Source organism: Podarcis liolepis, assembly GCF_965112155.1.
Source record: "Podarcis liolepis genome assembly, chromosome: Z".
NCBI lineage: Eukaryota > Metazoa > Chordata > Lepidosauria > Squamata > Lacertidae > Podarcis > Podarcis liolepis.
Window position 1 is genome coordinate 8604486 of NC_139570.1, and position 15477 is coordinate 8619962.

Here is a 15477-nt window from a genome sequence, read left to right on the forward strand (position 1 = left end):
AAGTGGCAAGATGATGCAGAAAAGGTCAGTTTTCTACCAGAGAACTACCATGATGGGAAAGAGCTTAGTCTAGAATGGCTGATTGTCTCACTCTTATGTTAAGATTTCCAAACCAATGACTTTCAAGCATTAATTCATAAATTAAAGTAAAGGTAAAGGGCCCCCTGACCATTAGGTCCAGTCGTGGCCGACTCTGGGCTTGTGGCGCTCATCTCACTTTACTGGCCGAGGGAGCCGGCGTACAGCTTCCAGGTCATGTGGCCAGCATGACTAAGCCACTTCTGGCGAACCAGAGCAGCGCACGGAAATGCCATTTACCTTCCCGCCGGAGCGGTGCCTATTTATCTACTTGCACTTTGATGAGCTTTTGAACTGCTAGGTTGGCAGGAGCTGGGACCGAGCAACGGGGGCTCACCCCGTCGCGGGGATTTGAACCACCGACCTTCTTATCAGCAAGTCCTAGGCTCTGTGGTTTAACCCACAGCGCCACCCGTGTCCCTAATTCATACATTAGGTAAAGGTAAAGGGACCCCTAACCATTCGGTCCAGTCGTGACCGACTCTGGGGTTGCGGCGCTCATCTTGCTTTATTGGCTGAGGGAGCCGGCGTACTGAGCAACAGGAGCTCACCCCGCCACGGGGATTCAAACCGCCGACCTTCTGATTGGCAAGTCCTAGGCTCAGTGGTTTAACCTACAGTGCCACCCGCGTCCCCTAATTCATACATTACTGTTTAGTAAAAGTAATGTTATTTCACACAGTGTGTGTGTGGGGGGGGTAAATTTGTGGAAAAATCAGCCTCCGTTAGTGGATATGCTTATCATAATAACAAATATCAGAAATAAGATTGTCTTAAGCCAAGGACAATGGCCACACACGGTTTATGACCAGCTGCTCAATGTAGTGGTTGAGTAGGCCAAAAGGGGAAGGTAATAAGTGAAATTAAAAAGGGAGAGCACAGGGTTTCTGCCAATTTTGAAATAATCAGACAGGCAGGTAGAAGAGTTAAGACTAAAATATGTAACCTTCTTCAAATGTGGATTGAAATCTTTCCAAATATCAATTAATCCCTAATCTAACATGCATTTCTTAGTTGCTTCCTGTGCATTATTAATGGGCTGGTCACCCTGAGACGAAGGTAGGAAGTGAAAAGCAATTAAATCCCTCTGCCACCCCTGAAGATATGGCTGACCTAGAGAATTCAAGTAAAAGAAGAAGAAAAATGATAAAAGGACACAAAATTAATAAAGATATCTCTCATAAGCTATTTCTGTAGAGGCAGGGATAGCAAAGCCATCTTTAGGATTGTGAGAGTCCTGCCTTCGGATCTGCAACAGATAAAGGGAAATCCAGAAGTATTTCCTCTAATTATATGTCTGATTTTGATGTGATTTAGTAGTAGTGGCAGTAGTAAGTCTGGTTTTTCTGAAGCAGAACTGAAGGCAGCAGCTTTTTTTTCCAGATCATGACAAAAGGGAAAGACTCAACTCTTTCTTGGGAGCAACTGATCCCATTCAAAACACAAGTGATACTTTGAGCTTTACCAAAAGTTACTGTTTTTTGCATTAGGCACCCAAATCTGCTTAAAGGTCTTTGTAAAGATCCAAGTTGTCCACACCTCTCTCATTCACCATAAGAATTGGAAATAATAATAATAATAATAATAATAATAATAATAATAATAATAATAAATGTATTATTTTTATGCTGCCCATAATGTTGCCCCAGCCACTCTGGGCAACTCCCAACAAAAAAATAGTAAAAGCACAGTACAACACCACACACTAAAAACTTCCCTTCACTGTATTGATTTTGGGTTGGGGGTGGGGGGATATGCCAAACAGCCAAATAAAATCCTTATGGTGTGCTTACTTCAGTTCATAGCTAATTAGGTCTAAGCTATGAAGTGTTTTTTTTAAAACCAAAACAAGGTTTATAAGAGAAGTATTGACACAGCCTTAACTATAGCCCTGTGAATGGGGCTACTGTGATATTGTTTGGAAATACAGTCCTAAAAGGGAATCTTTTATTAAAAGAAATGCCAGCTGTTCTCTTTGGAAACATCTAGTTCAATGGCTTACAGTAAAACTGGCTGTGGAAGAAATACAACAACTCTTTAGGCTTATTAAGTTTTAAGATCACAACAAGGCCTAAAACATGCATGGATCCAGGAATATCATTGCTGCTTTTTTATCATAGGATTTGAATACTTATTGGCTTAGATTTCAAGGCTGGGAGATTAACTGGTTAGAGGTGGGTAACTGATTCCTTCATTATTGTATACCCTGCAAATGTCCGGGGGCGACGGGACATCCTGGCAGTCATTTTGGGTGCCATGATCTCACATGATTTTGCACCATGATTCCTACCCCAAAACAGTGCCCCCAAATGTGTGATTTTGGCCACCATACCCAGAAACGTGCTTTTTGGGGGAGGGGATTGTGGCATGAAATTACGTGAGATCATGATGTCCCAGGCTGTATGAATTGTGTATTGCTTTGTAACGATTTGTTGGGTCTCTGGACCGTAATAAAGGTTGATGATGATGATGTCCCAAATGGCCACTGTCTTTTCACAAGAAAAAGCAGGAAGGTGACTTCCTGGAAGATGATTTTGCTTTCGATGCATTGGAAGGTAACTATTTAACACTGTTCCAGTTACAGATAGGTAGCCGTGTTGGTCTGCCATAGTCAAAATAAAAAAAATTCCTTCCAGTAGCACCTTAAAGACCAACTAAGTTAGTTCTTGGTATGAGCTTTCGTGTGCATGCACACTTCTTCAGATACACACTGAAGGTGCTACTGGAAGGAATTTTTTAAGGTGCTACTGGAAGGAATTTTTTTATTTAACACTGGTTTGTGTTAAATGTCATTTGTAAACATAGACCTGAAAAAGGTCAATAATAATGATGGCCAGTCTGAAAGCCAACAGAGTACATCTCTTGATCTGAGCTGTGTATTTCAACACCTCATCCCTTGCAACAATGCTGACTGTGCTCTGGATTTGGACCTCTGAGAAGCTGTGCTAGGGTGCAGTGAGTGACACATGCACCCCACTGACACCTTTAATGGTAAGTCCCACCAAACATGGCTCACCTTCTACACTGAGGTGGGGGCATTGGCACAAGATCTCCTCTGCCTGCATGCCTGATTTGAATCAGAACAGCTGGCATGGATCTTTCTGTTTGCACCACCACTTTTTTAACAACCTTGTGAGATGTTAGGCTGAGAGATGGCGACTTAGCTTACAAGCTTTGTGTCTGAGTGGGTATTGGAACCCAGCTCTCCATAGTTCAAGTCTGGCACTCTGTCCACTGAATAGCCCTGACTTTGGCCACATGTTGGTGTTGGCGCTAGGACAGGTCCTTCTCCTGGTATATTGTCAAAAGTTGCGACTGTCCACTAACATTGTAGCTGGTGTCAAATGTTCATGGTGACTTACCTTAATTAGGGAGCAGGTCACTGTGCAGTAGCTAAAGGTTTTGAGCAGTCACTGCCCTGCCCTTAGAAGTTTTGCATGGACAGCTCTGAATTTTTTTGGCTTAAAATCAAGCAGAGTTTTAGCTGGGCTGTCAGTCAGTGCCTATGCCTAACATATGCTGGGGCTGTTTAATTCCCCTTCCTGCCAATTGCTACGTTAGCTGGTTTCTTTTGCCCTTAATCAATCTATCATCTCTGTCTTTTGCCATGTCATTGAACTTTCGCTGCCTCTGGATTCATTAACAATCATTGTTTTGGTACAGAAAATAAATCCTGTACTGCACATTACGGGATGACCTGAGGCCATTCTGTAATGTTCCCATATGGGTATTCTGTATACCATATATCAATGTGCTGAGAAAATATCCTTTGTCCCAGGTCATGTAACCAATGTGGCTGTTAAATGTTTTAAAAGCAGTTATATAACAGGCATTTAAAATGTTTTATTGAAAAACCTTAATGCTACTGTAACTGAAATGACCTTAAGCCCAGTAAAAGGCATCCCATCTTAAAATGGAATTTGATTAGAAATATCACACAGGAATATGATACACCTCTTTCTCTTTTTGCACACCACCATTGTTCAGTCCTCACCAGTGGACGAACTAGTGCTCTCCAGCACAATTTCAGTCCGTGTCAGTCTGTGTTGGAGCTGAGACTTCTATTATTTGCCTTTCAACCTAATGCATTCCTTAAACTTATAAACAATATTGATAATCAATGCTTTCAATTTGCATTTTTAACATGGGTACAAACAGACTGGGAATTAAGTGGCGAAAGACACATGCCTCAATAATACAGTTTCCATGTAATAATCCGTCAAAGAGCGAGCCAGCAGTAAACCACACCATTCAAAGTTTTATTAGCAAAAGCATGTTCTTCATAGTCTTGGCTAAGTGTCAGGCCTAATGAGCACAGCAGATCCTCCCTGATAGGTCTTACCCCATGAATCAGTTGCTGAGATTGAAAGTCCCTGCCTCCCCTCCTCTCCAGGGCTTTCCCCAAGCAATCAGATACTGTGTCTGTGTGCCTGTCTTGTTCCTCTCATTTCATGCCTCTCCTGGTTCTGGGATCAGGGGCAAGGGAGATTGCCACAGCACCAAGTGGAGACTCCAGCTTGACTCATCTCTGTCTCTTGGCCTCCCTCCTCTCCTGCTTCAGCTTCTGCCTCTGATTCTGGACCCCCACCACAGACTCTCCCAGCTCACTAAGCCCTGTTACCTCCAAGGAAAGTGCATATAGGATTGCAGCCTTCGTGAGGATGAAGCTGTTGCCAGCCCAAGACATTTTATGACCCCAAACGAGACAGGATCATGTTGTGGCTGCAGCTCCACAAGTGTTGTAGAGAAGCTGCTGCAAGACTTGCAAGCTTTGCCAAAGTCCCCAGCCAAGCAGCATGGCAGCAGCTGGCAGGGAGGCATGGTTGCTTTGGCTTCCCAGTGGGGGCTTGGGCAGGCAGACAGGGGATGACTCGCTGCTGCTTCAAATCTGCTGCCTGATACAGGTATGTGTGATTCAAAAGCAGGGCCAGTCCTGGACACATCCTATGTCATTCCTTCACCGTTCTCATCATCCACCCTCTTCTTCCACCTGCAGGACTGTAATTTTGCCTTGGCCCCACGACTTTTACTTGAGATATCAGGACTGCTCCATCCCTAGCGTTTGTCTCAAATGCACCTGAAATATCTAATAATAATAATAATAAATCTGGCTGAATGAATTGTATGTTGAAACTCCACTTCCTGTTAGCACTTTAATTCAGACAGAAGCATCCTTCAGTGCTTCCCAAAGAGGCATTTTATGGGGCTTGGCAAATCTTTGAATGCAAAATCTCTGCTACAGCTTACCATGAAAGATGGCCCTCTTACGGTACGAACAAAGGAAAAAGGAGGCACAATTATGACAGGACATAGAGAGGGAGAGATCTATAAAGACTGAGATTCCCTCAATATCCTCCCTCCCCTGTGTCCTATTGAGACCCTATTGAGATCACCTAATGAAGCTGATTTTCAGTATACACAGACGAAAGAAAGTATACCTCTTCACACAATGCAAACAGGCTTGCAAAATTCACTACAAATGTGGATACCGAGATAGCTTTAAAAAAAAAAGTTCAAAATCTTAGGTAGGTAAGTTAGCACTGGCTACTAACCATAATGTACAAGGTAGTGTACTTATGAATACCAATTGCTGAAGATGAAGACCTTCATGCTTTGCTTATGAGTTCCCAGACACATTTGTCTGATGGGAAACAAAATGTTGGACTAGATGGGACTTTTGGACTGACCCAGTAAGGTTATGAACACCATTATCTGTTGAGTACAACCGTAGCCGTACTCATGATGTATTATATTTAAACAATGTTAAACCATGGAAATGTTAAACTATGGAGATTGCCTCCACAGGACAGTGATGGTCACCAGTTTAATGAGGGATTAGACAAATTATTGGAGGATAAGGCTATCAATGGCTTCCTAGTCGTGGTGTTGGCTGTACAGTGGTACCTCAGGTTACATACGCTTCAGGTTACATACGCTTCAGGTTACAGACTCCGCTAACCCAGAAATAGTGCTTCAGGTTAAGAACTTTGCTTCAGGATGAGAACAGAAATTGTGCTCCGGCAGTGCGGCGGCGGCAGCAGGAGGCCCCATTAGCTAAAGTGGTGCTTCAGGTTAAGAACAGTTTCAGGTTAAGTACAGACCTCCGGAACAAATTAAGTACTTAACCCGAGGTACCATTGTATATTAATTCCAAGATCAGCAGCATAGCCATAGCTGTCAACCATCCCTTATTTGGCGGGAAAGTCCCTTATCCCAGTGCTGTGACCCGCTGCTGTCCCTTATTGATGATGTCCCTTAAATTTCCTGGGTTTCAAAGGAAGCAGCTCCTCTCCCTCCCTCCCTGCCGGCCAGGGAGGAGGGAGGCTCCAATTGTGTTGCTTGGCTGCGTTGCTCACCCAATAAGGAGTCTAAGAACGACTGGGGGGTGGAGCTTGCATGCCTTGTGCCAATCAAGTCGGCTGCGTTGCCTGGGGACTCGCCTTTGCTCAGCGCTTCCCAGCGGAGAGGTGACGGTGGTTTCCTTGCTGCATCCCCTTTGCCGGGTTGCTGTGCTGTGGGAACCACCGCTTGAGGCTTCGTTTGGCTGCTGGCTGGGCTTTCTGCCTTTGGCTCAGAGGGGCTCAGAAGTTGAACATACCTTTGCTCTGAAAATCCTATATTTTGGCTGCTGATCCCTTATTTTCAAGGCTGCTGGTCCCTTATTTTCAAATTTGTAAGTTGACAGCTATGAGCATAGCATAGCTGCTAGTGTGTGAGACTCTTAATCTCATGGTTGTGGGTTACGAGCCCCATGTTGGTCAAAAGACTCCTGCATTGCAGGGGGTTGGATGAGATGACCCTCATGGTCCCTTCCAACTCTTCAATTCTATGATTCTGTGAATGCCAGCCACCAAGGAAGAATATCAGGAAATGGTTGTTGGAGTCATGTCCTGCTGGGTTTCCCATAGTCACCTGGTTGGACACTGTAGGATACAGGATGCTCTGGGCTATTGGTCTGATCCAGCATGGCTTTTCATATGTGTGTGTGTGTGTGTGTGTGTGTGTGTGTGTGTGTGTGTGTCTGAGCTGCAAGGTCAGTGAAAATGCCACAGAATAATGGGTGGTTGCCAAGCCCCAGTCTGAGCATCTCCCGTAAGCTATGTTCCATCTAAGATTTGATGGCTGATATTAAGAAATATTTTATTTGGTATATTTTTGAAATGATTTTATCATTCACCATGTACTATGTGCCCTGAGCCCCAGCATGGGACACACATGACACTTCAGAAATCAATGTCTGTTAAGTGTCTGTTAAGGGGTGCATGGCCTGCGTGTTTGTCATGGAACACAACATGTGGAAAGAATCAAAAACAGTACATTCCGATGGATGTTTGGTCAATACACTGTTCCCTTTCACTGTGGTGTCCTAGCAGGGAGGTAGCAGTTAATACGCAATTTCTTGGGAATAATTCACAGTGGAAGGGTGCTTGGTGATTTGTCAGTGTAGCGAGAGAGGAAGCCTTGGACTGGCAACAAAGGAAATGTCAGTAGCTAAAAAAATAATTCTCCTGATACCGGGTCATATAATCAAACACCGAGAGAGAAATGTTCAACTTAATAAATAACACAAAACCAAATTGTCCAATAACGCAGCTGAGCAATGTTTGCAGCATCATACCTTCCTTAGAAGCAGCAAGAATTGAGCAGAGGAGGGTAGAATAAGAGAGAGATACAACCATAACAATAGATGTATATTATGTGTCCTAAGAGCACATGATATGGAGCCAGATGGAGGGAATGAACTGGGGAGAAATCTTCACGGTCTCTCAGAATGCAAAAACTAAATCATCTGTTGACAAATTACAGGTTCAAGACAAGCTGAAGAAAGTATATACTTCATACTGTGCACAACAGACTTTTGGAATACATTGCTGTTATATAGGACACTCATGGTTGTCTTTAAAATAAATGGCTCACAGAATGTTCCAAGAAGTTATCAGGCATATAAAATGCACTACTTCCATGCCTAGAGATAATAGACTTTTGACTGTCAGGTGATGAGAACTAACAACAGAGAAAGGATATCACCATCATGCTTGTGGGTCTGCTGCACTTTGGGTCCAAGACATCATTCTTAGGTGGATAAGTGGTCCTGTGGCATAATATGGTTACGGCACAGAGGGGGTTGTGTTGTTGTTGTATTGATTCATGGATCACCTTCCATATAAATATCAAGGTGATTTACAAGCAAACAATGAAAATGACTAAAAATAGGTTTAGAAACAATGCATAATACAGCCAAAGACAGGTTTTAAAACAAAGCAAAGCAAAGCAAAACACCCAACTCAGAGACCTAAATCCCACCCCAACCACTCCCAATCAACATGGAAAAGCTTGTTGAACAAAACGTGTCTTCAACTGCAAATAGTGAGTGGCTGTCATATCTCAACAGAGATGCTGTTGCACAGAACAGGGGCAGCCACACTGAAAAGCTTCCTCCAAGTTGCAACAGGGTAGGGACTTGGAGAGACTCTCCTGAAGCACGCAATAGCCCAAGAATAGTGCAAGTCTTGGGCTATCTCTGCAGCGGGAAAGCTAACTTAGCAACTTTGCCATACTCTTTCACACTTCAAGCACTGTTAGAAACTGGAAGAGAGACAGAATTCTAATTCAGAGTGAATTTGGAAAGAAGGGAGCAAGTGCCAGATAATTAAAATTCAAACTTTGGTCCTCAGTTGGACTTAGTACCTCCTCAGTTAATTACCTGGTATACAGTGGGCATCCTGAAGTATTGACAACCTGTGGTTTCATTGCTCTTGTGGAAGTGTACATTCATATCTTCCAACACAGCAATTCCTTGCCTTGGATTTAACACATATACAGATATCTTTACCCATGCCTGTTTAAAAAATTGTAGTTAAGTGGTTTTGCCGTATTTTGAATGCCAAGATGTCTGGAGGAAGATTGATGGAAGAGTGCACAATTGTTCTCTCTGGGAGTGCCAGGCATCTACCTCATTATGTCAGCCAATTAGCAAGCCAGCTCTCTAAACCTGACAATCCGTTATGGCGGCTGTCAGTCAGTCAGTCATTGCTTAGCATATGCTTCTTGTGTTCTCCTTAGTGTGCTTATTTTTAAAATTGACGATTTACGGGTCTGCCTCATTCCAGACTGTAAATTATTTGTGGGCATATACTTCAGCTCACTATATAAAGAGGGGCACTGGCTCTCTATATTTAACTCCTTTGTCACATACTTTTACTTACACTGTCTCCTTTGAAGGGGGAGGGGAGGGTTTGATTGATGAATATTGATTCCAACTCAGGGTGGGTTTTGCGGCTGGGGCTGTGGGTGAATATGCCCAAATGTCATCCTTGAATATGTGTTCTTCAGCCCAGAGTTCTTGAAATCACTAGTTGAAAGGAGTGATTTGTGGAGTGTTCTTTTCCCCCCTCCTGGTCACATTTAATGTTCTTCCAACCCAAGTGCTTTGGGGCAGGTATACTGGCGGCACTCCTCCTTCCTTAAGGGCAAGAATCTATACAGTGCATCCTTCTGTTTTGTCCTTTCTATGCTGGATTTTAGCAGTATACTATTGGCCCTTTGGCTCTTGCCAACCTAGCAGTTCGAAAGCACGTCAAAGTGCAAGTAGATAAATAGGTACCGGCGGGAAGGTAAATGGCATTTCCATGCGCTGCTCTGGTTTGCCAGAAGTGGCTTAGTCATGCTGGCCTCATGACTCAGAAGCTGTATGCCGGATCCCTTGGCCAATAAAGTGAGATGAGCGCCGCAACCCCAGAGTCGTCTGCGACTGGACCTAATGGTCAGGGGTCCCTTTACCTTTTATTGGCCCTTTGCTGACCAAACTGCTGTTCAATTTAATTTTAACGGAAGATAAAAACTCAAAGCTTTGTGTCACACTTTATAATTTGTTTTGCTATGGGATTATTGTGTATTGTATGCTTTTAATTTTGGCCTATTGACTGCAATAAATGAATTGATTGACTTACTGAAAACTAAAATGCAGCAGGCAGAAGTGCTGTAAGCCAGGCAAGTGCAGAAAGCTGGGCTCTTAGTATATCCATAGCAGACCTGGCCTATAGAAGCACCTGTCCAATCACAACAGTTGGTGTTTGTTTGTTTACATCTTTATCCTGTCCTTGCTCCAAGGAACTTAGGTGTCATGGACTGGTTGGGCACAGATGATTAGTGGGATGAAACAGTTGGGGAACCACCAGGGGAAGAAGGCTCAGAGCCAGGGGTGGGGATGGGACAACGATGAGTGGCCAGAGGGAGAAGAAGAGGTGTTGGAAGCTGAAGAGGTAACAGGGTTTAGTGAGCTGGGAGAATCTGTGACAGAGAGAAGTCCAGAATCAGAGGCAGAAGCTGAAGCAGAAGCGTGGAATGAGGAAGGCCAAGAAGCAGATATGAGTCCAGCTGGTAAAGAGTCATGGTTGTCTCCCCATCCTGCTGCAACAACCTGCCCTTCCCCCTGGTCTCCCAGAACCAGGAGAGGCAATAAACGGGAGGAGCAAAGACAGGCAAGCAGGCACAGTCTCCTGACTGCTTAAAAAAGGCCTGGGGAGTATTGTTAGGCCTGATACTGCACCAGGTCCAAGCAGATCATGTTTTTGCTAATAAAGAGTTACGGTAACTCCAACTTGCACAATGTGATTTACTGCCAGCCTGCTTCTGACATTAAGCCAGCATGCACAGTCTCCCTTCTCCCTCGTTTTTTCATCGCAAAAACCCTGCAAGACACATTAAGCAGAGACCTGATGACTGGTGCATTAAGCTTCATGGCTGAAAGAGGATCTGAACCTGCATTTCCCTGTTCCTACTCCAGCACAGTGGCTGCTACACTACAGTGGCTCTCTCCAGGTGTATCAGACAGTGCTGTGCTTTCTGTGTGGGCTCAAGGTAGCTCCCTTGGCTAGGTTTCAGCCACAGGAGATTCAGTTCCTGTCTCAGCCTTGAAATCCCTGCCACTAAAGACTAAGTAACTAATCACAAGGACTGTTTCAGCGGATGTGCAGCTGTTCGTTCGGTCTTGTGGGAGAGTCAGCACAGGTCTAGGTGGAAACACATTACTGCCAAATATGAACTGTTCACATTTCTGCTTCTTCAGCTGATTTGAAGACTAAATGTGTACATAGCGAACCAGTCATCTGAGCACTACACTATGGTCCTAACCAGTGCTTTTTGTTCTGGGGGGATGTGGGCGTACACATACCCCTAAACATTTTGTGAATCTAAGTTTGGCCTCATTGAGGGGCAGCATTTCAATATGAGTAGGAAAATGAGAGTACCCCTAAACATTTCTTTAGAAAAAAAGCACTGATTTTACCACCTGCAGTGACAGTCGCATTGAGGAGGGCCCTCTGCAGGCCGGCCTGCTGACCGGTGCTAAGGCAAAGCAGACCCTTCCCCGCGTCTGTCCGGTGTTCCGGTGCCCTTTGTAGCAACCTGATCTAGGCGCGGCGCCCGCTCCCAGGTGGCACCGCATCCCACCCTGTCTGCGCGCAGCCGTGCCATGCCAACAGCTTCCCCTCGCCCACCACCGCCCGATGTCGGGGTGGGGTCCAGAGGCCCGCCAAGCTGGAGACGATGGCATGGCTGCCGTGCGCCCGCTGCCCCCTCAGTGTCCGCATCCCCCCGGTGCCTGCCTGTCTCCACGGGTGCATCCTTCTCTCACTCCCCCGGCTGTGTTGTTGTCGTTCTCCCAGCTAGCCATCCCAGCATGTCACGGGCCCCCTTGGCTGCTCCCCGCGCAGGGAACTGGAGCGGCTCCGCTCTTGCCCGCTCACCAGGGTCCCAGCCAAGGGGCCAGCCCAAGTGTGCGGCACGGCCAAACCGACCACTACGACCCGTCCCCCACGAGCGAGGGTCCAGGGCGGCTAGCTGGTTGATCCTGCCAGTAGCATATGCTTGTCTGAAAGATTAAGCCATGCATGTCTAAGTACACACGGGCGTTACAGTGAAACTGCGAATGGCTCATTAAATCAGTCATGGTTCCCTTGGTCGCTCCCACCATTCCTTGGATAACTGTGGTAATTCTAGAGCTAATGCACAAAAGGGGGGGGGAGAGATAAAAAAGCAAAAAAGCACTGGTCCTAACTGGTAAGTGTTTCAATATGTTTTGCTTGGGAGCCTTTTTCCACCAATTGTTCAGATATTTCCAAGCTTTTATGCGTGGGATTTAGGAGCTTGCCTTTAGAAAAAAACGAGGAAGCTACTGGAAATTTGCTTTTTAAAAAATACCCACGTTCTCTTACTCCTCGGGAAACCCACTTTTCAGGATGACCACTGGGCGAGAAGTAAGTGCTAAAGTGTTAAGGACAATAGTAGGTTGACCCTCTCAGGGTAGAAGGGCACATCTCTTTCCCAAGTTGCAATGCACCAACTGCTGGTGGTGCCAGAGACACAACAGGTGAAAGCAACACCCCAGGAAGTTAAGGTCATGCTGCTGTTTGTTTTTTAAAGATCAAACCATTCTGCATTTGCAAACAAATGGACTACTTACAGGGATTGATAGTTTTCAGGGCCTGTGTATCATTCCCTTGACGGTGTGCATGGTATGCTTTTGCGATATCATTTGTGCATTCAGATTATTAAAAAGGGACAGGGACTGGATGAATAGTTTCTTTTTGAAATGCTTGGAGACTTTTACACACAGTCATGCGAGAAGAAAAGAAAGCCTGTAGGTCCAATGAGATTAGAAGTTCTCTGGTGCACATCTGGCTTGCCAACTTCCTTTCTTTCCCGGTCTCTTTCTTCCCTTTCTCCCCAGGGTGCTCCCAGATTCCTCTGGGATGGCATGAAAAATAACGCTTCCACAAAGCTCCAGTGACAGGAGGGCGGAGGCACAGGTATTCCCGGTAAACAGGAGGACTTGAAATGCAGCTGATCAAAAGAAAAATATAATAAAGCTGCATTCACATCATAAGATAAATATTCAGAGAAGTGCCAGAATGTGGAGAGAAGCAAAAGGAGATGAAGTAGGGAAAGTTCTTTCCACAGTGGAAGTTTAGGGCACCTCTGACCTTTTCTAAAATATGTCCTTTTTACAAAAAAGAAAGAAAGCAAAATAACTGAGATCTTCTAATCCAAAACACATGAGGCACTTTAAAGAAAGTGCTGCCTTGCTATTAGCCACCTTGGGTACCTTAACATAGAAAGGCAGAATATAAATAATAAATGGATGGATGTCCTCCTAGTGAGAGGGGCCGTTTAAAATAGTTGTTTGCAAGCATTTTTCCAGAGGGCGCACCAGTTGAGTGTTGTCTTCACTCAGGACAATGATCCAATCAAGACTTCCCTGTTTGGGATGACCTACAGTGCTCAGTCCCCTTCATGGATCACTGCCTTGCCGTGGCAAAGGGGCTTGAAGAACTCAGAGAAGCTATGAACTATGCCAAGCAGGGCACACAAGATGAACAGGTCATAGTGGAGAGTTTTGACCAAACGTGATCCACCTGGAGGAGGAACCGGCAAGCCACTCCAGTATCCTTGCCAAGAAAACTCCATGGACAAAGACAACAGCCATATAAAAGTTATGACACTGGAAGATGAGCCCCTCAGGTCGGAAGGCATCCAACATGCTACTGGGGAAGAGCGGAGGGCAAGTACAAGTAGATCCAGAGCTGATGAAGCGGCTGGGCCAAAGCCGAAAGGACGCTCAGTTGCGGATATGCCTGGAAGCGAAAGGAAAGTCCAATGCTGTAAAGAAAAATATTGCATAGGAACCTGGAATGTAAGAACCATGAACCTGGGTAAGTTGGAGGTGGTCAAAAATGAGATGGCGAGAATAAATATTGACATCCTGGGCATCAGTGAACTAAAATGGATGGGAATGGACGAATTCAGTTCGGATGACCATCACATCTACTACTGTGGGCAAGAAACCCGTAAAAGAAATGGAGTGGCCCTCATAGTCAACAAAAGAGTGGTGAAAGCTGTACTGGGATGCAATCTCAAAAATGATAGAATGATCTCGATACGAATCCAAGGCAGACCTTTTAACATCACAGTAATCCAAGTTTATGCACCAACCACTGGTGCTGAAGAAACTGAAATTGACCAATTCTATGAAGACTTACAACACCTTATAGAAGTGACACCAAAGAAGGATGTTCTTCTCATTATAGGGGATTGGAATGCTAAAGTAGGGAATCAAGAGATAAAAGGAACAATTGGCAAGTTTGGCCTTGGAGATCAAAATGAAGCAGGGCAAAGGCTAATAGAGTTCTGTCAAGAGAACAAGCTGGTCATCACAAACACGCTTTTCCAACAACACAAGAGATGACACTACACATGGACATCACCAGATGGGCAGCATCGAAATCAGATTGATTATATTCTCTGCAGCCAAAGATGGAGAAGCTCTATACAGTCAGCAATAACAAGACCTGGAGCTGACTGTGGCTCAGATCATCAGCTTCTTATAGCAAAATTCAAGCTTAAACTGAAGAAAGTAGGAAAAACCACTGGGCCGGTAAGATACAATCTAAGTCAAATCCCTTATGAATACACAGTGGAAGTGAGGAACAGATTTGGTGGACAGAGTGCCTGAAGAACTATGGATGGAGGCTCATAACATTATACAGGAGGCAGCAACTAAAACCATCCCAATGAAAAGGAAATGCAAGAAAGCAAAGTGGCTGTCCAATGAGGCCTTACAAATAGCAGGGGAGAGAAGGCAAGCAAAATGCGAGGGAGATAGTGAAAGATACAGGAAATTGAATACAGATTTCCAAAGAATAGCAAGGAGAGACAAGAAGGCCTTCTTAAATGAGCAATGCAAACAAATAGAGGAAAACAACAGAATGGGAAGAACCAGAGATCTGTTCAAGAAAATTGGAGATATGAAAGGAACATTTCGTACAAAGATTACCATAATAAAGGACAAAAGTGGTAAGGACCTAACAGAAGCAGAAGACATCAAGAAGAGGTGGCAAGAATACACAGAGGAATTATACCAGAAAGATATGGATATCTTGCACATCCATATTGCTGACCTTGAGCCAGACATCCTGGAGAGTGAAGTCAAATGGGCCTTAGAAAGCACTGCAAATAACAAGGCCAGTGGAAGTGATGGTATTCCAGCTGAACTATTTAAAATTTTAAAAGATGATGCTGTTAAGGTGCTACACTCAATATGCCAGCAAGTTTGGAAAACTCAGCAGTGGCCAGAGGATTGGAGAAGATCAGTCTACATCCCAATCCCAAAGAAGGGCAGTGCTAAAGAATGCGCCAACTACCGCACAATTGCACTCATTTCACACGCTAGCAGGGTTATGCTTAAAATTCTACAAGGAAGGCTCAAGCAGTATGTGGACCGAGAACTCCCAGAAGTGCAAGCTGGATTTCGAAGGGGCAGAGGAACCAGAGACCAAATTGCAAACATGCGCTGGATTATGGAGAAAGCTAGAGAGTTCCAGAAAGACATCTACTGCTGCT

The 15477-nt window shown here is 44.7% G+C and overlaps 1 long non-coding RNA gene across 1 annotated transcript in view; it reads left to right on the forward strand.

Moving 5' to 3' along the window:
- The window catches only part of LOC310698931, an 83438-nt gene extending 68876 nt beyond the window's left edge, over positions 1 to 14562 (forward strand). Inside the window, exon 3 of the long non-coding RNA XR_014521834.1 lies at positions 13885 to 14562. This is a non-coding gene — a long non-coding RNA (uncharacterized lncRNA). The remainder of the gene's footprint in view (positions 1 to 13884) is intronic.
- Positions 14563 to 15477: the final 915 nt, after the last annotated feature.